The 23,597-nt window shown below is 38.8% G+C and overlaps 2 pseudogenes across 1 annotated transcript; both read right to left on the reverse strand.

Annotated features, from left to right (window-relative positions):
• Positions 1-23,597, reverse strand: LOC146448735 (uncharacterized; annotated as a pseudogene). The gene is made up of 7 exons (XR_014860911.1): positions 23,365-23,597; positions 19,429-20,343; positions 14,506-15,061; positions 5,347-6,067; positions 3,956-4,357; positions 3,117-3,166; positions 1-1,140 (listed from the first exon to the last, which is right to left on the reverse strand). The product of XR_014860911.1 is annotated as an uncharacterized LOC146448735 (transcript).
• LOC146448736 (polyubiquitin pseudogene) lies at positions 662-3,228 on the reverse strand (annotated as a pseudogene).

A 23,597-nucleotide genomic window follows, 5' to 3' on the forward strand; every position in this document is an offset into this window, starting at 1 on the left:
GGCTGAAACGTTAAAAAAATCCGTTAACGACAAGAGTTTTAACTTTGAGAGCGCAAAGGGAATAAGTTTTTGTGTGAGTCTGTGACTTTAATGTATCATTTTATGATTTACTAAAAAAGTTTCAAGAACCATCGGGTGAATAGTTTACCCTTGTTACACATCTAAACAGAAAATAACTGAGGCACAAAGCGCTGACTATTCTCCAGGCTGTCAACAACCTAAATTAAATATAAATTTTCATAAGTATCTATTGTAAATATTAGTTTTCTTGGATTGTAAAGCGCCTTTGATCATTCTAATGTTAAAAGGTGCTATATAAGTAAATGAATTATCAAATTATTAAATTATTATTACGCAACACTAGGTGACCGCTACACTACTTTACTTTAGTTAAAAAAAAAAAGACTTGAAACTTTTTTAATAAAAAGTACTATAATAGTAAAATGATAACTTACTCACAGCCTCACACACAAAAATTCTTCTTTCAGTTGTTTGATCCTGCAAAGTAAAAAAACTTAAAAAAAACCTTCCGTTTGACCTTGGTTAAGGTTTTTCCATTTGGCATTATATTAATTTTTTTCAACAGTACTGCCTTTGACCAAGAAAATATATCTGGACGCAAGGATACTAATAACAGAGGGCCTATTCTGTCCAAATGCCATTAATATCTCGAAAACAAGTATAAACGTGAGTGGTTCTTAATGTTGTAGTGTGTCAGAGTGAGGTCATCCTTTAAATCCCTGTCAGAAAGGTACATTAAGCGTTGCTCGTCTAGCAGAATTCCTAATTTTTGTTGAATTTTCAACTTCACACTTTTTAAAGTGTCGCTTGGATTGACGTACAACGAAAACGTCCTTACTTCTCCGCCGATCATTGCAGTTCTTACGAAGATTTTCATACCGCATTCGATCAACTCCACAGTTGATTTTGCTTGGATGCCGTAGTAACTCAGACGGCGGTTATCTTCAAGCTCCTGCCCATCAAGTTTAAGAAGCTGCCGGGAGGCTGGTATCTCTTCTGTGACTTCAATTTTGTTTTTTACCATCTTGATGGTGTCACTTGACTTGAACTCCAAACTGATCTTTTTGTCGGTCGGCAATTCCACACAGATGTTGGTCTTTTCTTTTGGAAGATGAGCCTCTAAAAGAAAAAATCATTTTTAACAAAAACGTTCATACAGTCTCCTTTTATCGCTGCTAGGCAACGACAAGCTTATTATGCCAAAGGTATATCATTCTAATTCAGTTTTCCACAAAAAAATCAAATCAAATCAAATCAAATCAACTTGATTGATGATCAATCAATCAATCAATCAACTTTGTTGAACGAGTGTGACACTTAACAGTCAGTGTAACAACTGAAAAACCTGTGGCCTTGAGATTCTAGATCGAATCTGAATTTGGAAATGTTGGTTTTTGAGGGGAGGGGAAAACTGGAGACCCGAATAAAAACTTCTCGGAGCAAAGACGAGGTCCAACAACACAACACACATATGACGCCAGGTCCGAGAATTAAACTCCGGCCACATTGTGTGAGGGGAGTGTTCTCACCACCGGCGCCATCCCTGCTCCAAATATTTTCGGCACGATTGCTATGAGAGGTTATCTTCTCAGTCTTCCCTGTCAGCTCACCGAGGTTCCACTTTTTTTGCGGAGAAAGAAGAAAAACCACTGGGAACAAGGTAACTGGCCAACAGATATGATCTAAGCACAAGGGGGCAAGAGAAAGAGAAGAGGACTCGCCTAATTAACCTAATTAGCTTTATAGATGTGCAGCACAAACAGATCCAATCCTCTTAAGACCTCAAGTTGCATGTAATCTATCAACTTCAGAGCCCGGGATGCGAAACGCGTTATATCGGCAAAACAGATCGCTGCCTTATATTCCGCCTTGATGAACACGGAATTACTGATTTCAACTCAGCCATTCACTATCACTTACAAAATGGCGAGCAATTTAGACACCTTGTTGAATTGCACAACCTGCATAATGCTATGAACAACAAAATATGTGATGTGAAACTTAACCATCAGATCTACAATGCTATACTACGCAACGCTTCAATTCTTGCGACCAACAATAATTTCTATCAGCTCTGTTTCTTGGAATCCCTTTATATTAAAACTGGTAAACCCGGCCTCAAAGGGATCAAAAGCCACTAAGGCCCCGTTTATATGGAGAATAATCGTCCCGGGAAAGAGGGTCACCCTCGCAGCCGAGTCAACTTCAGCGAGCGTTTATATGAGAAAAAAGTTTACCCCTTTGTCCGAGGCAACAGCGCTCGCACATGCTCTGATTGTCTTGCCCTGACGGAATGATCCAAAGTGTTTATATGGAGAAAAGTTGGCCCGTCTAGGAGGATGACCCTAAGATCAAAAAAGAGTGACCCGGCTAGGCGGGTCACCCTGCCAGCCGAGGCAACGTTTTTTTCTCATGTAAATGGTCCGCCAAGTTTTGTAAGGAAACGTAGGAAAGGTTGGCTCGCTAAGGGTAGCTCGGGTAGGCGAGTGACTCAGTGACTCTTCTACCCGGGACAACTTTCCTCCATATAAACGGGGCCTAAGGAATTGGCATTGTTTGCATAGAACTTTGTTAGGATTCTTTGCTTTGTTTATTTCTTTACAAAATAACGCGTGTGATATTTGTATTTCTTGTAATATTTATAAGCTACGCTTGTTTGTAAAATTATCCATCGTTTAATGATAATAGTTTTGAATTAAACCGGAATATTACGTTTCTTTAAATCTATCTCCTGGTTGTTGACTCGAATATTGAGTACTGCAGGATGTTCTTCGGAGTTACTTTTGTACTTTATAAGATTTGTAGCTTTGATAGTGTAAGAACCAGACAGTCAAATAATTTTTTTCCAAGATTAGTATGGTTGTCGAGCTTTACAGTTATTTAATCCGGTATTGTGATCTCATGTCGCTGCCGCCCTTCTCCTACGGCCATTTCAGATTTCAGGACTACGGGGGAACCAAAGTTCTGAATGATATGTGCCGATGGCAAGTTACTTTGCGGATACAGCGACAATTTTGTGTGGCCGGCCGAGATCTATTGGAACGTATAATAGTACTAAATACCAACTGGAACGTATACTAGATGGAATTACTCACCAAGTGCATCAACAAGTTCTTGTTCTTTGTCTGTTGTATAGCACGAGGTTCTAGAAAAAAATAAAACTCTGCTTGCGGTTATAAGTACAGTGCTTGTACTCTCATTATCCATTAATTTTTCTTTGTTTTTCTATAGTCCTTAAGAGAAAGGGATCGACCACGACTAAGTTATTCAACACGTAAGCATCATGTTAGCATAAGATATAAGCCCCACCCCTCTCAACTCCCCCGTCTACCCCAACATAATGAGTATCCCTTACAGTTTGGGGAGAGAGAGGGGGGACTGGGGGTATAAGCATAAGCACAGAAATAATGTAAATGAACACGTTGATTTTTCTTGTACTGTCCTAGCTACCACATAAAAGAAATAAAGACAGCGAATAAGAGAAAGATTAACACGTTCAAATTAGCAGGCATGAGCGAGGCTGATGAATTAATTGTACTGTAAGTGTAAGAGAGCCCTCAAAGTGATTAAAATCCGCGAACTAACTAACCGTGTAAGGCGCCTTGTTTAGGCCTTCAACGCCTTGATTTAGAAACTGATGGGCCTCTGCAGCCAAACATTTTTTATTTGGCGATTCCGTTCCGAATATATTTATCTGTCGCGAACTTTTCTCCTTGGGCAAATTAAAATATAAAAAGAACCTTACCGAAATTTACGCAATTAAATTATTTAGGGGCAAATGAATGTGAACTGAACTTGCGTACCTTATATTAAATTCGCTATCGTTTAACCATCTAAAAGGCGTTAGTAATGAAATTCGTTTTCAATCTTGTTATTTATTTGTCGACAATAAGTCACATACAGCCCACACACAGTATACTTCAAAATCATGTACCTTATCTCATCAAAAGTCTCGTCCACTTCTTTTCTATTTTTCTGATGGTTACTTCCAGTTCCTCTTTGAAGCCAATGCCTCTCATCTGACTTTCCAATCTTTCTTTAGCTTCTTGTCTCTCAAAATCCAGCAGAAATGTCAGGAATCTCTGTCTCGAGCAACAACGCAGGGTGACCAGAATCGAACCCGCTGTGATATTCACCACCTGAATCCCTGGTGCTTCCAGTGCACTTCTTAATGCTTTTTCAACTTGCTCCGGTTGTTCGTAAAGCAACGCTGCCAAAGCACCGACAAACCCAATGCCCTGAATTGCTGTCTCTGCAGTTAAGACTTTATCAGCAATTTTCAGGAAGAAGGAGTGTGAAAAGTGCAGAACATTCTTACTTGCTGGCTCTTCAAGTTCTGACACGAGTCGAGGTCAAAGGAAAAAAAGAAATATTTAATTAGATGTGAGCTGAATTAATAAATAAGAAATAGTTATTGGGGTGGTAAATTCCTAAATTGGGATAGTTTACTCGTCTCATTTTAGTCAGTGCCTGGTAAAACTCAAGTTTCACCTTACGATGGAATCCGCATCTCATTTACAGAGCGACGTAAAGCAAAACCAAAGCAGGTGCAAATTTCTTTAAATTGGACACTCAAATGAAAACTGCTTTTAAATTGGCTTGATTTACTGTGATTTTTGCCAGAAATTTTGAGGCTTTAATTACATTTATAAAGTTATTGTAATTATAAATTAAAAATTATTAGTATTAATTATTATTCGACGAAGCTGAAATGAATAAATTAATTGATTTTAAGTAAGGCTTAGCTTTTATCTCGAAATGAGTCAGACAAAATTAATTCCGATTTCAGTCGTGTGTTAGTTGTTATTTTCAACCTGCGCTACAAGGAATGAAAAATCGCCAAATTGTAGTGAATAACTTGGTCCATCCAGTCATGTAAATTAGCCTTAGATATTACAGTAAAAATATGGCTTTTTGCCTAAATCTGAACCACTAAGTAGGTCGGTAGGTAGGTAGGTAGGTAAGTAGGTAAGTAAATTAGAGAAGGGGATCTAGGTAGGTTGTAAGTTAGGTAAGTTGGTGGGTAGGTAGGTAGATGGATCACGGGCGGTAGATAGGTTGGATGGTAGGTAGGTCCGTAGGTAGTTAAATAGGTCTAAATAGGGTTGAAGTCGTATTCTTAAGTAGATAAGTAGGTTGGTTGGGTAGGTAGGTAAGCAGGTAGGTAGGTAGGTAGGTAGGTAGGTAGGTAGGTAGGTAGGTAGGTAGGTAGGTAGGTAGGTAGGTAGGTGGGTGGGTAACTCGATAAGGGAAGTAGGAGGATTCTTTGGTTTTAGAGAATGAAATATCCAACAGAGGAAATGATATACATCAAATTAAACTTACCATCACTGGCAACTTCGCATAAGGTTGAAGACTTCTTAATATCGTGCTGAGCGAGAGTCGCATCATCATCGAGTTGTCTTCCATCATAAGCCAGGATAGGTATTTTCCCAGGTGGGAAGCCTTCCACCTTCTCTCTTTTCCTTTTAACCATTTTAATAGTGTCACTTGGTTCCACGTTTAACTCGACTATCTTTCCAGATAGCGTCTTGATAAATATTTCGATCACTATTTCCTTCAAGTCTAGGATAGATTTGTGCTCAATTTCGTACTCTTCAAGTTCCTTATCATCTTCCAGAACAATGCCACCAAAAACAAGACATTGTTGGTCTGATGGGATTTTTTCCCTGTGTTCAATTTTCGTCTTCACACTCTCAATGGTACTTGTTGGTGTCACTGTTAGGGTGATCATTTTTCCAGTCAACGTTCTTATGGCGATATCAATGTTGAAGACATTTGCATGTGCTGAACGTAATAATACCACGCAGCCATTGTGAATGTTGTTATCACTCAGTGCCGTAATCACTCAGAGTGTTACCGAATGTCCTAAAGGAAAATGTCTGTTGTTCGGGTGGAATTCCTATCTTGTCTTGAATCTTCTTCTTCAAGTTTTTGACAGAATCATCTGAGGCGACTGCTAACGCGAAATATCTGTCTCCAAGGAAATCAAGTGCCATTTCTATGATGATTTCAATGCTACCTGAAGGAATGCTACCAAGTTCACCTAAAAGAGAGCAAATTTGTTTACTCAATAAATGTATATAGTCTTCCCTCAAATGAAACATCCTTCACTCAGCGTTCAGAAACATATGCAAGGCAGGTATCCAAATGAATTGTAACCACATCGTACTTTGAAACATACGCATGAATGCAATCTGCTGTAGCTAGGGTACACAACTGAGTGTTTATTAACAAAATTAATACAAAATTACTGTTAACAATAAACCAATAGAAAGTAACTCTCAAAAACAATTCAAAAAGATATTTGCGTCGTCGTTTTGCTCATATTATGATTTTCGCATTTGACGGTCTTCCTGTTTTTAAATATGCCCTATTGAAATAAACCGCTCAATCTTTTTCGAAGAGAAAGAATTGCCGGTTTTCATTTGTCACGTCATTGCCGTGTGCATGAAAAAAAATTGAAACCATTCCATGAATGAAGTCAAGAAATTGATATATCATAGATTATAAGTAAGTAAGAAACCTGTCCAAGTGTCAGGTCTGGGCGGTATTCCGTACTCGAGTTATTTGACAAAATGTTTCACACAAATTTATAGAGCTTAGTATGGAGACGCCATGTTGGTGTCCCTCTGAGGGACACAAACATGGCGGCCGGAAATAGGAAAAAACATCTGGAGTTCACTTTTGCCAGAAAAGAGGTTTGTTTTCCCTTGCGAATTTTCGAATGTTAAGATAAATATTTCTCCTCAAACTTGGATTGTTTAGAATGCTCAAAATCACCGAAGAGGCCTTTTAAAGATACGGAACAGCTCTGTCACGGCCGTCCTCTTGATGTCACGCACGATGAAAACTCGGAAATTGAAACTGTTCTATTTTCAAAAGGAAGTACGACATCGAGCTAAGACATTGTGAAAAGACGTATTTACACGGAATGCCCGCAGGGCATGACGTGTCTAGGTTTCGGTCGGGTATCTTTTTCTTCATCGGTGTCATAAATGTGCACATTAATTTATGCATTAAACTCTGTCCTCCCCTAGTAAGGATATATTGTTCTGATTGTCTTCAACAGAAGCGGCCCAATCAAAATCTATTTTTCAGGCACATATCACGAGAGAGGGGACCCACTCATCACTTCTGTGTGACGTCAAATCATCATTTGATTTATTCATTAAAACTAGATTAAATTCTACCCTCTCCCAGAAGGGATCTATTGTTTTGATCGGTCTTGAACAAAAGCGGCCCAATCAAACTCCATTATCTGCGCGTATATTACGAGGGAGGGGACCCACTCATCTCTACTGGTGTGTGTGACGTCAAAGCAAATCATCATTTGGAAAAGTTGTTTTCGTTCAATGGCGGCCACATGTCTGAATTTAAGACTCCGGATCTGCCGTTTTCAGAGAGAAAACCAACCTTTTTCAAGCAGTAAATCGAAATAATAACTTCTAGGTAGTACTCGACAGTTGAAACGGTGGAAATTGGGAGAGTTCACAGCAAAGAAAATCCGCTTCAAAAAACAGATCGAATGAATGATCAACGCGAGGGATTAGAGCTAGAGGAGGCCAGACCAGTTAAGCGGGGTAATGACGTTATTGCATAGTTATTTCTGGTATGATTCCTAGTAACGCAACGATAAGTATCACGCAATATATCTGAATAAAACCATTCAGACAATTATTTCAATGGCCAAGGGAGGATATTTTTTAAATATCTGCGAAACATACAATGGGGAATAATTGGGGCTACATTAAGCATTCCGTGTAATGCCATTAGAGGGGCATCTTGTTTTAGGTAATCTTCCCTTAAATGAAGGTAAAAATTTTGTAGGCCTCCCGGTTTTGAATTCTAGAATTTGGTGACGTCACGTGAAAACCAAGAATAAAGGACAAGGATTAAAATCTTTTTGAAACCTTACGCCTTGGAGACCATCTGAAAGTAACATTTAAACAGTTTATTTTTATTATAGTAACGAAGTGCATGAATAAGTTCGCTTGTTTAGGTTATGAAATGTTGCTTATTAGAGAATTAACACCATCTCTCAATGTCCAATCAGATTCAATTGAATTCAAATAAAACTATTTGCGTGACATTACATATTCAAATATTAACTCAATTTTGGTAAACTATTTCTGACATTGACACTATTTCAATGATTCCGAACTTTATAATGACGTCATGGCGACACCGAAACGTTGTTCGTTTTTGTCGTTTATTTTTACTCACTTACTCCAATCATGTCCAATATAGACAAACTGATACGGTCTGAAAACACAGCCTCACGATCCGTACGGTTTGACAAACTGATACGGTCTGAAAAAAAAGAAAAAGCCTCACGATCCGTACGGTTTGACAGATCGTAAAGACAATTTTCGGTCCGTATACAGTCTGAAAAGTGTATCTGATCATCATGGGGAATTGAACGTGTTACCTGAGCGACAGGGTGAACGGTTTGACGATCCGCACGGTTTGTACAGAGCTTTGACAAACCGATACGGTCTGAAAACACAGCCTCATGATCCGAACGACTTGACAGATCATAGAGACAATTTTCGGTCCGTATACAGTCTGAAATTGCTGCATCTCATTACGGGGAATTGAATGTGTTACCTGAGCGACGGGTGAACGGTTTGACGATCCGTACGGTTTGTACAGATCGTAAAGGCACTTTTCGGTTCGTATACTAGTTGGAAAGTAAACAAAATATAAATATGTATTCCTCGCTCTTTAGTGTGGAAAACTAAATGATGCGTTTCTTACAAAATAAAACATTACAATCGGCTGTTCTCTGGAAACTAAAATTGGAAAGGGAAGGAGAATTTGACCTTATCAGTCGCAGAGCGCACAGCAAATTGAGACAAATTGTCACAAATGTATTAACTGAGTTGGTTTCAATATTCTTAGTTTGGAGATCGGAAACATGTTTTCTTACGACTAATGCAGAATACTATAGAATGAAATTAATATTTTATGGAGAAAGTAGAGACTGTACGGTGGTATTGGTCAATAACTTTTGTGATATTTGGTGTTTCCTAGAAGAGCCGTTGTGAGAGATCGTTTTCTAATTGCCCTTTTTTACTTCGGTAAACCATTCAGGTACAGAAGTTTGTTTACATCAAAGTAGAACCGCAGATGGCTGCTCTGGTCGGTATTGTTGAGGACAAAATCGACTTGTCTTGCCCTCTTTTCTGCTTTAGTCCTTGACAGTTCCGCCCAGTGCTGCGCCAGCATTGTACATCTTCTAAAATAAGGCTTGGCTCACAACCGTTACCGATGAGAAAGAGAACAAACTTGAACGTTTCGGTATAGGCCATTGTTTTTTTCTTTCCAGAATATGAGCCGCATTTCCTTTGGCCACGATTTTAATGGGAAGAAGGCGTCCCTGTTCAACTGCCTTCTTTCTTCCACTTCTTCAGCTCGTGACAGTAAAAGAATTTCTCCTCAATGCAGACTTAACGTCGCTATCATGCATCCTTTTGAAAAGCTTTGAAAGTTGCAATCCTGCATCATGGTCTAAAAATACTCTCCATAACAATTTTGTCACCTTCCCTAGACAGGAAGGTTGATTGTTTGCATCAACATTTGTTCAATGCAATTGCACTAGCTATTGTAAGTAAACCTGCCGCAAATAATCGGCCCGAGTCTATTGAGCCGGTTCCCATCAACCGAGTCTATCATACCTCTAAGTCTACCGGGTCGTTCGGTTTGCTGTTATTTTGGCATAAGACGTGGTTTATCAAACTCGCTTTATCACTGCGCTGGCCGATTTATTTTTAAATTCCCATTTCCAACCACCTTTGATATAAGATGCCTTATTTTATTTTATTTATTTATTTATTTTAAAGAGAACTCTGAATTTCACTTCTTTTTCTGTATTGTTCATTGACTTCATTCCTGTTTATTAAACGAAGGACTCGCGTTGCCCGGTTGTCAATAGTCAGTTGTTGCAGTTGACATGAAACACCTGCAATGTCTTAAAATGATTTCTAATTTCATCTACCTTTCTATTAGTCAACTTCGATTCCTTCCCCGCGCCGGAAATAGGGAGGGCTTCAGTTTTCACTTGTGACCACATAAACGCGCAACCATAAAACAAATTCACCATAATTTACGCTAGTCATATAATGGCAAATCGACTAAACCGTCTTGATCTGGACTTACAGACTTGCTATAAATAAGACCTACACTGGTCCCTGTTACCTTTCAGGTTTTACTAAACTTTAAGCTACATAGTGATAAACGTCAAGTAAAATAGCTATTAAGTTAAGTGATTCCCTTTAGGTAGAGCCTAATAAAGCAGTACTAACTTTAAGATAACACTCCCTTTACTTCACTTGCACAAAACTTAAGCATGAGTAAGTTAGTTTGCGTTACCTTAAGTATCACTACACTTCAGGGTTAAGTATCATTTAGATTTCAGTTAGCGAAGACATGAATGAGTGCCTTTCAGTAGAGCTCAGTTCCAATTATTTACATATACCCTCCTTTTTATTCCTTCAAGTAAACACAGATAGGCTATTAAGAGAATAAAACATAAACCCTTTATTTCTCCATTACTCAAATTTGTCCTATTAGATTTGTACAGGCCCGCAAATGATCCCGGCCCGCAAATGACCCCGGACCGGAAATGATTCCCAAATTGGACCGGAAATGATCCCCGGACTGGAAATGATCCCCAGATTGGACCGCAAATGATCGCCGATCGCCTCACCATAAATATAGCATGGAATGGACTCAAATTTGGACAGTGGATTTCAACTTTATACACCTCTGTTTTTTTTTCTTAATAACACCAGTCGCTATATTTAAACTATCTGCATGCAAATTTCCCAACTTTAAAAATTATAATGTAGCAGCTCAGTACAACAGAACAATTTACTTATAAACTGGAACATACATGCCTGTGTACATAATTTACTTATACCATTACAACGCCTAAAATGTGCACGAATTGTACGAAATTCGTCATTTTTCAAATAGGGCGAACAATACGAAACAAATTTTGACAGTGCAACTGGAGCAGACCAACTTACTCGAATGGGAAAGCCTCCTCAGAGAATACCACAATTTCGCACTGACGGACCGTATACGGACCGAAAAGATAAGACGTGGAAATATTCAAGTGTACTAAATGAGATGCAATTAACGGACCGTATACGGACAGAAAATTGCCTTTACAATGTGTTATCAGACCATAACAGTTTGTCAAACCGTACGGATCGTGAGGCTGTTTTATCAGACCGTATCAGTTTGTCTATATTGGACAACCCTCTTATGAATCGCTTTTTAGTGTCTATTTTGGCATTCTGTTGTTGCTATCTCAAACAAGCCCAGAATTCATAGCCCTCGTGTAGCAAGAAAGTTTTGCGGATTGGCGATATTTTGTGGTTTGCGGGAACAAATTTTTGCGGTTCGAGATGACTGAAATTTCTGATAATTTTTACGATGATCTCTTTAAGAAGCAGAACATTTAAGTGGAAGAAACCTTAACATTTTCAACTTTTATTATACGGTGTGTTGAGTCACAGTTCACTCTACTTTCATATTTGAGACATATCACTGTAATACCTTACTGCGCAAAGGAAATTCACAACAACAAAAAGCCTACCGCTCACATGCACAACAAAACACTGTTTCAATAATACGGTCTGCCACGACCGGTATAACCGTATATTTTACAAGAAAGCAGTATGGATGTTTGAATTACCGTAGTTGAAACCTTTCTAGGCTATGCCCTATTGTAACGCAATGACACAGACTCAGTCGATATAATAATACTCTTGTTTAGTTGAAGTTTCAAGAATTGAAATAACTTCTGTGCAGGCCATCGCAGAAGCGCCACTAGAACATGGTTGGTCTGCTGCACGATTCGAGTCTGCAAGGAGCCCATTAAGAGGTGTGTTCCTTCAGATGACCCATTCGATCCAATCTAATGTACTAAATTGGTTTATTCTTGACAGCTCTAGTTGCTTTCTCCAATGGAAAATCATGTTAACGTTCTTGCTTAAGTCCAATGTATATTCCCCACTGGCACAAATTTATTAAAAGCGGAGTTTTTAATTTGACTGAGGGGAGTTAATTTTTGCGGCGTTATATTTTGCGGGTTTTTTTTGCGGGAACTAATTTTTGAGGATCGAGGTCAATCCGCAAAATCCGCAAAAATTAGAACCCGCAAAATTTTCATGCTACACAGTAGTGCTAAACTACGAGCAGTCGTAACTCTTCAAATATACTAGACACACGATAGGAAAATCGAAAATCGTGCGATCTAGGAGTGGCAGCGGAAAACGGCGAAACACGATTGCTGGGCACAGGAACACACGAGGAGGAAATGAAAAAAAAAAAAAAAGAAAGAAAGAAAGAAAGTGACTCCAATGCTTTCGTACGGTGACCATACGAATAACGCACACGTACTTGGAGCACTTAGCGGTACTGCGAATGTAATCTATCACTTTTATTTCATTCGATCTATTTTTTTATTTATCTCTGTTAAACTTACTGATCATCCCTATAACGTCTTCAGAAATTAGTGTGAACCTTTGAGAAAAGGATTGGAAATGTTTCTGAAACTTCTGGTAGGTAGTCGCAAGGTTTTGTAACACCCTCCGAGGAATATTAAATACCAAAGGCTAAAGAGTGATTAAAGAAAAAAAAGTTTATACAAACAAATTTATACCTATTTTTGTGTTTTACAGACGGTTAAAATATAAATTAAACAGGATTTAAAACCCAAGAATGCAACCATGCAGTGAGAAGTCCGATATCGACAATTATTCTGGCCATGGAGAATCCTGAACAGTGTGAAATTTTTTCCAGCCTTTGAAATTCCTTGTAATGAATTCAGTGTATGCAGCAATGGAAACCCGCACAAATCGTTTCAACTGGCTTTAAATTACCCCCCAAGAACTTATAAATGGCAGGATAGACAACTTTTTAAGTTAAAAAAACTTTAAAGCAAAGTATTTTCATTGTGAGTTCTTTTATATATCTAGCATTTAAGAGTGTAATGTATTCCGATTAATTTACAGTCGAAGTTCTCGTAAGCGACCACCTCGGGAATTGTAAAAAGTGGTTGTTCCTTGCCGCATTTAGCATTTTGCTTGTTCAAGAATCGCTTAATTCCTCCGGCTGTTCCACTTAGAATCGACAAGTGAAGAATTTCTGTCCGAGCAGAACAGTTCCGTGTTTCTTTTGCAGTTACAACCATGACAGTAAGGTCATGAAATAAATCTTGGTTCAAGCTAGTTCGGTCAAAGAGGCTGAATATTGGACGTCGATGATACAGATGCAAAAAAGAACTTAACCAAAATACAGCCATCTTTAACGGAACAGACTTGCTCAGTAAGTCATACATGGTGAATTTCATCAAAAACAGAGAGATGTGGAAAACATGTGATTAAACATATGGATAATAATATTGGAGTTAAATTGAAATAAAGAACGTGACTCATGGTTCCAAACATGGGGGACAGGAAGCTGTCTTTGATCTTGCCGTTTTTGCGGCTGTACGTGATTGCCCCGGTAAAAAAAATCTGTCAATCATTCGAGAATGTTCTGGAAGCATGCGCGAAAGTAGTTCGACTCCTTTCAATGTCTGCCATATTGAAATGTGGAGAAGTCACTTAGATGTGTTTCTGTCCGAAGAGACAGCTAATACCTAATTGATAATGATTATTTTATCACTGTTTATCACTGCAGTTTGATAAACCCCTTCTTTAAATTTTGAAACGGCATATTGAAAAGACTTGGGAAGGTATCAATAATTTGATATATAAAAATAGGCAACCTGACAACTCTTATTGAACATTGACCTTACATGCACAACCACCCCATGCACAAATCCAATCCACTTGGCTTTAATCTATAGGACTTGGATAGATAGAAATAGGCTAGAGAAAAGTTTCTTTTGGCTTAGAGCATAAACATCAGGGTATTCACATATCCAGATTTCTTAAACAGATTGCCCTCAAAATGGTGGGATCTTCTCAATTTGCTACAAAAACTAATCAGGTCTTACTCTGCTTAGTCTCCTACGCGGCCCTTTTTAGGCTCGTCACGCGGGGGGGGAGGAGCGTTGCGTGACGAGCCTAAAAACGGCTGCGTAGCAGACTATACTCTGCTGTGAGAGACATTCCTTCTCTTGTCCAACTACAAATATGTGACGCATGGCCAACATTCTCTAGCTTTGGATCCCTGCAAAGTCGGCATTTGAGATTCAAGCTGATTCGCCATCCGCAATATCTCGGATTCACTGAGTCGCAGTTTCAAAGCTAGCAAAACAGCTCATAAAATACTGAAACGTGAAAATATTTCAGATATTTCTTCTCTTTGAAACACAAATAAGCGGCCCCCATGTTTGTTGTCAACGGCGTAGTCTTATAATTTGACCCAATTTGGGTCAAAATTTTTAACTAGCGGAAGCTCTCAAAAAACAAGTTTTCTTTAAACACGCTAGGTTGCGACATTCATGCTATCTTCACTTACCATTAGCAAACTGCTTAGTTAACTCCCATGAACGATGCCAAAAGTGAGATCGACATTTTCTGTACTCCGACTCCATGATTGTTGTCATGAGTTTCATCTCAGTTAAGCCAAACTCCTTCAGAACATCCTCTGTGACCAGATATCTCTGTGCCATTTCATTTAGATAGCCTGTGTAATAATCTTCCCACAGCTCGTCCAGTATCAGCAGAGAGCTACACTCGACTGTGATTATTAAGCTCCCCGGCTGAGCATCAACAAACAGCACTTTGCGCAATTCTTGTAGATACCGCAGGAAACCATTATACTCTTCCTGGGTTGATGGTTTTACATCCTGAAAGTAGTTTGCAGCAATCGACCTCAGAATTTCATCTGCCGATGGAATGTTTCTATTTTCAAAATGTGTGGGCTTGGGAATTTGATGTGATTATTGGTGCCACTGTTGAGGCGCCCTGGGCGACTGTGTGGGCTTCCTGTGAGGTTGTCACCGGCGTAGTAGCTTCCCTCTGTGTACCGGATCCCATGATTGTTTCGCAGTCAATCCTCAGCTGAAGACGAACTGTCGGTAAATAAAACCTTCATAAGTTTTAAGTAAAAAAACCCTTAAAAGTTCTTCAAAGACTCTCTGCAGAGATATGCCGGAAAAGACAGGGATTTTCCAACCAAATAAAAGTTTAAACCTGAATGAGAACCGTGCAGTAGCTAGCTGGGTGAAAAAAAAAAAAAAAAAACTAAAACCATTAAGGTTACCGTATACCTTCAGAGGTGTATTCAGAGGTGTCTCGCGTCCAAGCGATGTAGCGCGTCCAGTTTAAACTGTAGATACCTGAACCCTTACATCAAATTTTAAAAGCTTATAGAGCTGGCTATCAAACTAAACCAAGAATTTTGAAATAAAATGAATTGTCCAATTTTTAGCGCTGTTTTCTCGAATCAATTTTTTTCACCTAGAGGAGCCACTTCAAAGAGCTAAAACTCAAAGGGAATTTTTTCGTTTGCCTTCAAATTTGGACAGTAGCTAGTTTAACATATAGAAAACAAAAACGCGTCTGCACATTTTTTTTCTTTCGAAATATTTTTTCTCCGAGAGCGAATTTTGTACGATCACTCCACATTTTTTTCATCCTATTTCGAAAACGTTCTATAACTTTTCATTGTGATTGAAAATGGTAAAACGCAGACACGTTTTTTTAGCGCTTTGGGTCCAGAAACTGAGGGGCAAATTAAATTAGCGAAAAACAAAATTCGCTTTGACTTGTAGCTTTCAAAAGGTGATTCGGACGCTCGCATTTAGAGGTCATGAAAAATTCGACAATGCATTTTATTTCAAAATTCTTGGTATAGTTTGATAGCCAGCTCTATAAGCTTTAATTTGGTATAGGGGTTTAGGTATCTACAGTAAACAGGAGGCGCTACATCGCTTGGATGCGAGACACCTCTGAAGGTATAGGGTAACCTTAAATAATCGTCCACAGCAGCAACTGAATCAGATCTTCCAACATAAGCACTCCTCGCAACTTTCTTCTCTCCTCATCACGCAGCGCAGAACATATAACCACTTCAACACTCTGCTCACGCTTCTCACTTTAATTTCCTCGATCTGACCTTCGTGTCTTCTAGCAGGGCAGGTTGAGGGGCTGAAAACGTATACTCTTAAAGGAGTAACTTATGGAAAACTTACCATGTGCATATTTTATGTTATTATATCTACAATTACCTCATTATAACTAATTATAATTACAGTTCCTGTAAAATGCTCATCTAAAAGTAGTCGTAGAATGTAATGGCGATCATCTTGCATACGCTGATAGTGAGGTTAACGTCATACTTTACGTTCTTTTAAAGGCATGTTAATTAAGACATGGTTTAAAATAGAACACGATGACCAAATATACGTCACGTGACCTGTTGACTGTATCTCTGCCTAAACAGAAAATCGAAAATGGCCCGCCGAGGCTACATATGCGCATGCGCGAACTCTGCGTAAGCGCGGGGCACCAAAAATTTCAAAAATGGCAGCAATTTTAATTTTCTTATTTTCAACAATTTACTATCCTACCGCAGATATCCTGGTAAGTAGCGATAATTATCCCACACAAGAAGATAGCTGCAGATGTAATCTTGCTCTGGTTTGATTTTCGTATGGCCTCTTAAAGCCCTTGATGTTCCCGCGGCGTGTAAACAAATCGCCTTTACGGGTGTGTTATTGTCATGGACCTTTTTACAAAAAGCGACTATATAAGCAAGCCCCTGAATACTTAAGGTCAAGAGCTCAACCGTGGGTAGAAAAATAGTTAATCGTTAATTAATGAGTTTGTCAAAGCATATACACTCTGTTTTTTTTGTTATAAGAACCTTTTTTATAAGAACGTCGAGGCTGAGATTAACTAAAATTTTAAGAGCGTATTAAGAACATTCCTCAGTCTGAGAGTCGATTAAGAACGTTTTCATTTTGCTAATCTGTATATAAAATCAAGGTAACAAATGTAAATTAACCAAATACTTAACGAAAGCTTTGCTGCATGTACTGCATGTGAACTTTTTTTGCGCTTTTGCCACAAAATCTGGTAAATTTACGTCTCGTTGCGAACCTCTACGTTGAATGCTTTTCCTAAAACCAAATTTAGCTAGTGTTGGTTGGCGAGACATCTCGCACGTGGCATCAGAGCAAGCAAGTCGCGCAAGTACAGCAAGCAACTTGATACCATATCTCAGCAGGCAATGCACCTGAAATACATGTAGTGTATACCATGTAATTTAAGAACATCTTAAGAACGTTTTCAGCCTCAAATCGCAAAAAATATAAGAACGTTCAGCCTCAGCTCCAAAATTAGACGTTCTTATAAAAAAAACAGAGTGTAATTGTTTGCCAGAGTAGATTTTTAATTTTTTTCGCAAGGATCTCGAGGGAGCAATTTCATGCGATTCGTTACTTTCGATCTCTTAGTATATTGTACTGCTTTATTTCCTTCAGTTTAGTTTTTGTCTCTTAAATGTGTTGTATATTTCTTTTTGTCTTTCACTACCGGCCTCGATTAGCTTTCGCTACTTGCGGTCAAGTGTAATTAGCTAAAAGTTGATCGTGTTAAACACAATAAAAAAGTTTGTTTTTGACACGGTGTGTGTACATCTATCTAGTAGGCTCAAGTCAATTACACAACTGATGTGTAACAATATTTATCTGCACGTGTCAACTGAAGACAGTAAAAATATCTTAAGTTACGGAAACTTACCAAACAATCCCTTTTGTCACTGCGCTCAGCGGGGATTTTAAATTTGTTTTACAAAACCTTCCGTGGCCGCACTCTTACCATCATTCACTCATCGCGCAATTTTGTTTTCGAAACGAAAAAAAAAATGCAGCCAGTGAGCAGAGGTTGACTAACTGCAATTTTTTGAATAGAATTTTATTTCAATTTCAGTTGTGCTGAGGCCAAATATGAATTGTCTTGTAATGAGGAACATAGAGACTAAATAGAGATGAAGCTCGGATAGCATAGTTACCATAAGTGTCTCTTTCTGTGTTTATAGTCATGTACCGGAACCTGTGACCCCTGTTCCCCAAGTCCAGTTTTCATTCTTGTCCTTACACAAGGTTCGTACTCTTTTGAGCTTTTGAAATTCCATGACTTCTCCAAGTTTTCCATGACCTAAATTTTACCATTTTCTTGGGAATCATCTTCGGTTTGTTTTTACTAGTTTCTTCGCGAACAAACCCAATTTATTTTGCACTTTTTAATAAACATCATTTTCCATGACTTTCCATGACCCACATCTAAATTCCATGACTTTCCAGGCCTGGAAAATGAAATTCTAAAATTCCATGACTTTCCAGGTTTTCCATGACCCGTACGAATCCTGTTACACGGTGTTGGTAAAATTCCCGGTCCGATTTTATAGCATTTTTGATTAAATTGGTCAAAATGTAGATGGCAAAATGTATTTTTACCACTTCTGTTACCACAAAAGCAACTGCTCAACAACGACAACAGAATCGAACAGCAGCGTTTTCAATGCACTTGCGCCCGCGAACGAATACGCGCAGACAAATTGCGCAGAAAGTTTTTCAGCTATGAAGACTACATATAGTTACGGCATACGTGAATCTGTCCTGAATGGTTGACTTTGATATTTAGTTAACGGATTAATTAACAAATAATACGTCACATGATTTAATAAACTAATGACTTTTTAATAAAACGAACCTTATTCCATTCAGAAGTTTAGAGACTACACGACAGAAGCTACAACTAAACATGCTCCAAACGCTAATACACTTATATTATATTGTATCTACCACGATGTATTCCGGGCACTGTAATAAACAAAGACAACAAAAGACTGTTTTAACTTTTTAGTCCCCAACAAAGCTCAACCTGAAACGAATTTTTCAGTAATTAGACGGGAAAGGTGCCTAGTAAATTTAGGTGGGAAACTCACACGACAAACTGTTTTTTCATTATTTCCGAGTTTTCAGGAAATATAGAAAAATCGAATAGAAAAATTTTTTTACTGTAAGTGTCTTACTCAATATACCTGCGATATTCTTGCAGGTACCTGCGAAACCAGATTTGAGGCGAAAAGCTAGAAAGTACTACCCATAATGGTATATCCCTAAATTTTTTCCTCTTTCTATAATGAAAAATCAATCACCACTTCTACCCCGATGATGTCACTATGCTTTTTTTTTTACGGTTTCTCATGTCACCCCCGTACCCTGTCACTATTCTATTTTTTTAGATGATCCTCTCACCATTTTTGATGACGTCAGCCCATAGGGTAGGGTGACTTCACCTCCACCCTATGACGTCATCGGCGTTTATTCATTCCCCCTCAAATTAATGAGATTCTCCCTCGAAAAAGAGGAAACCGTAGTCTCTACCACACTACCTTAGCACTTATGTACCTACTTATTTACTGCCTTACCTCCAGCTGACTGAGTGCTGGTAGTTGAGGAGCTCAGTCTGTCTAAAGCCTCATGCACCTCTCCAAGCTGATCTTTTACCTGAGCTGATCCTTTCTCCAAACGCTTGATCCGTTCACGGACTTCCCTAGTTTCGCTGTTTAGACGTTCCATGGATTCCTTAACTTCCATATCGTCTTTATACCATCTGTCCAGTTTTTGGCCATTTCTTTCATCCTCTAATGTAAGGGGATCCTTCAAAAAATTATCAACGGTCCTCTGCCATTCACGTTCCCTTCCAGCACTGATCTGCCCTGCAATTCTCACAAGAGCTCCGCTGATTTCTTGCCAAAGTGATGGAAATTCGTCATCTGTGACCTCCATACTTTGATTCACATGACCGTAAACTGAGTTTCGGTAATATTTGATTCTTGCCAATTCTGCAGTCAAGCTGTGGTCAGACCTGGGAGGTAGCACATCCCAGCCTGTGGCAGGAGGAGCGAGGCCGCATATTGTCCTCAGCAAACGGAAGAGAAGAGTGACATCAAAATCTGTTGACTTGCCTTGCACCCCTGGGGAAGGGTAAAGACAGTCCCACTGTGGCTTGGTGAGTTTTGTTGCCTTGAGCTGTTTCTGCGTGGCAGGATTACTTAGCATTGTGGGAAGATTACTTGGTGGACAAAGGGCATCAAAAATCTCCCTCAGTAAGCTAGTTCCGCCAGCTATAAGAAGCCGTGTGACACGTTGGAAATTTCCCTTTCAAGCTGTCGAGCGGAGCACTTCATCTGGGTCTGGGGCAGCTGCCATTTGAGATGGTAGCCAGTTGACGTTTTTAACCTGACAACTTAAGACTTTGTTGCCATTCAGGTTGCAGTTGAAGGGCTGTTACTGTTACGAAGTGTCAAATTCCACGACGAAATCCCCGTTCAATAACATAACTGTAAAATGAGATCAAGTAACACACTTGAACACACTTGAATAACTGGGTTAGTTGCAAAACAAACTGTGGTGCTGCGTCTGTTGAGGAGGGGAAACGAATGTTTGGTTTTGTCAACAGCACAGCCGATAAGGTTATTTGGCCACCGTAAAGAGATTAGGCTAGGACGTCCACTCGATTCTCTTTAACGGAGAGAAAATTATCTTATCAACTATGCTGTTGATAAAACCAAACACTCTTTACATAGTTCATTAAGGCAAGGAATAACTTCTGCGGTGTAACGAGAGCATATTTCGGGCGGTCTCCTATTTTTAGCGCCAATTTAAACAGTCTAAAATCATTATTTATATCAGTGAAAACGATACAGTTTTGTCCCAGGTTTACCCTACAAGTTCAAAGAAACTGGTATTAAAAATCTTTGGACGCAAATAGCTAAGATCGAAATGTAAAACTTTGCAAAATTGGCCGATTTGTCAAGTTTGGAGATTTCACTAAAGACGGATTATGATTTGTTCTTTCTCGAAGAAATCACTTTTTTATTTTCTCCAGGTGCTCTAAGAGCAAAAAGAGGAACCATCCTCAAAAACTACGGAGTGTATGTTTAATCGGCCAAGCGTGCATGGGATATGAATGGAGAGGGATTAAGGCGAAGCGAAGTTTCTTATCTAGTGGGCACGACTCCCTTGTATGTTTTCTTTCAAGCCACAACCCAAAAACTTCGAAAGAGAAAGGGAAACCTACTGCTAGCGGTCTACCATTTCTGCATGGAGTCAAGCTTGTTATTTGTCATATAAAACCACTTCAAATTAGTAACAAAAAGATGAAAGGGCTTTGGTGGCTGTGTATCCTGCTACCAATAGACCGTTTTGGCATCCTTTACATTGAATTGCTCACAAAGGCACTTGCTCCCTTTGTAAGCTACATGCCACAAAGATCGGCTGGTTCAATACCGAGAATACGAAAATGGTTTATTGTCATTTACTTCTGGTTTCCATGGACATTTTTCTCGAATCTGTGATTTTAAATGCTGAGCAAAACATTAGCAGTGTAATTTCAAACAAGTAAAGTTTCTCCCAATTTTCTGACAAGTGAAGTTCCACATAATCCATAATTGAAGCAAACCATTTAACTTCTCACTGTACCCGATATATTTGCTAATGTACTGCTTTTGAACTCTTTTCAACAACAAGACAATAATAATTTATCCGCTTTGAAGGTCACTCTTATCGCTTCATATACAGAGACGATCTGAAGAAAAAATAGGAATTGATCACCACTACTCAAACTGTGATCAACATAATTGAGGTTACTGTCCATTTTCCTTTGTAAACACATTGTCCCAGATAAACAATTTGTGAGAGTACTGTGGTTTCTAGTTTCTTTCTTTGGTTTTCAAGTTTTAGTCTGGTATACCAATACCTTGAATCTTAAAATGCACATGGTTTGATTCTGCCCCCAATAAAATAAAAAACGAAATTTTAAACCATTATTGTTGATAGTATTTACGATATAAATGATATTTACGGCATATTTTTGGTTTATGGTTGGAGAACGCTTCTTTATCTGGTTAATGTCCCGTGATTTACTGTGTAACCAATTGAAAATCTTCAAAGAGTTTGGATCGGTGGGCTCTCATGTACCCTTTCGATGCCAATTTCAATTACCCTATGGGTCAACCAGGCACTAGTATTGAGATTTGAAGCATAAACAAACATGGTGAAGGTTTTGTTCTTTCAAAATTGATGACATGTTGGTTTCACGTGGACCAAAGGTAACAGATTTGATGTGGCTAGTAAAATGTGGGCCTTTCACTAAGTTCGGAAACGTAGCTCCACTAAGCTACTCAGTTAATGAAGATCGATCGTAGTAGTCACGGGTCCTCGATAGGGTCTACTGGAATACATTGGCAAAACACCCAATAAGATTAGCGCTTACGCACTGACACTGTAATGTGTTCCTGTTTTTGCGTTGACTGAGTTTTGATGAGCAATTTAATTATTTTACTAAATAGTAATTCTGTTATGATAGACTGTCATCTCTTCGAAACACACCAGCAAATATTGACAGATTAAAGAACATCTTAACATATGCAAAATATGTAGCATGTAAAATCAACTCAGTCGTAGTCGAAAAAAATGATGTAAAACCTGGACGTGTTCTGGTGCTTGTAATACGCAATGAAATATAACTGAAACTATGACAAGTCTAATTAAAATCTCACATTAAGTAAATGTTATGGCTGAGTGATTCGCACGTACTAATATATAATCTAATCTAATTTTGAGCATTAAACGAAGCGACAAACTACCTTTCATTCATATATGTTCTTCAGGTCATTTAATTAAGTTTTGATATGGCTTTGCGGAATTTCTTCGTGTCTATAGGTTTTACCGCACCCCCATTGTACCCTTCCCGTCAGCGTGAAGAAGTTAGCTGGAATTGGGACTCATCAACCTTAAAAAAGCTTGAGAGTCTACATAATCACATATAGTTATGGGAGGGCTCTCATACCTGAAGAATGTCTTCGGCATCGATTGTCAGATAGACTTAACAAGCATTAAAAACACACATTCAACAATTAGAATCATTTCTAGTGCGGCAATTCCAAGGCTTGCACCGCAGTTAAGGTTTGTTCTGTTTTTGGAGTTTGGATTCAGCGTTGTTGCGAAGATTTTGCGTGCATGCCTAAGCTGAAATTAGCATTAAAGAAACAAAACATGTCTGTGAGTTGAGCATCTGATCACGCAATTTGTGGTTATTTTCCGCTAGCCAAACCCAAACTTGTATGAGTGAGCAAAAACTGCGATGACTAGCTATTGATTATGCACAATTATAAAATAAATCCCCACGCATGCCTGTAAATATTGCTAAAACACTGACTGTAATATAACTAATTCACTAGCTCTCCGACACAAATACGGTATGCATTTTAATGAGATCGAAGCCTGCTTTCTCTTTCAACAAGGGAACGATCTAGTCCTGTTTTTATCTAGAAGAAACCAGGTTATAGTAATTCCCTTACCTTTATTTCAAGATCGGTGTTCAGTTTCTTTAAAAGGTGTCACTAAATCGAAAATGCTACGTTTCCAATTGATGCAAAGGGAAGGCGTTCACCTAGTTGATGGAGGCGGAAGTAAACAGCTTTCAAAAGACTCATGGGTAAACAACCTGGTAGAAACCTACCGAGGGGGCTGGGGTGGGTTTAGTGCAGTCCCTGTATAATACGAATACCATCGCATGTGTGAGAACAAATGT

This window comes from Pavona decussata, unplaced genomic scaffold (genome assembly GCF_977016875.1).
Source record: "Pavona decussata unplaced genomic scaffold, jaPavDecu1.1 SCAFFOLD_759, whole genome shotgun sequence".
Taxonomy (NCBI): domain Eukaryota; kingdom Metazoa; phylum Cnidaria; class Anthozoa; order Scleractinia; family Agariciidae; genus Pavona; species Pavona decussata.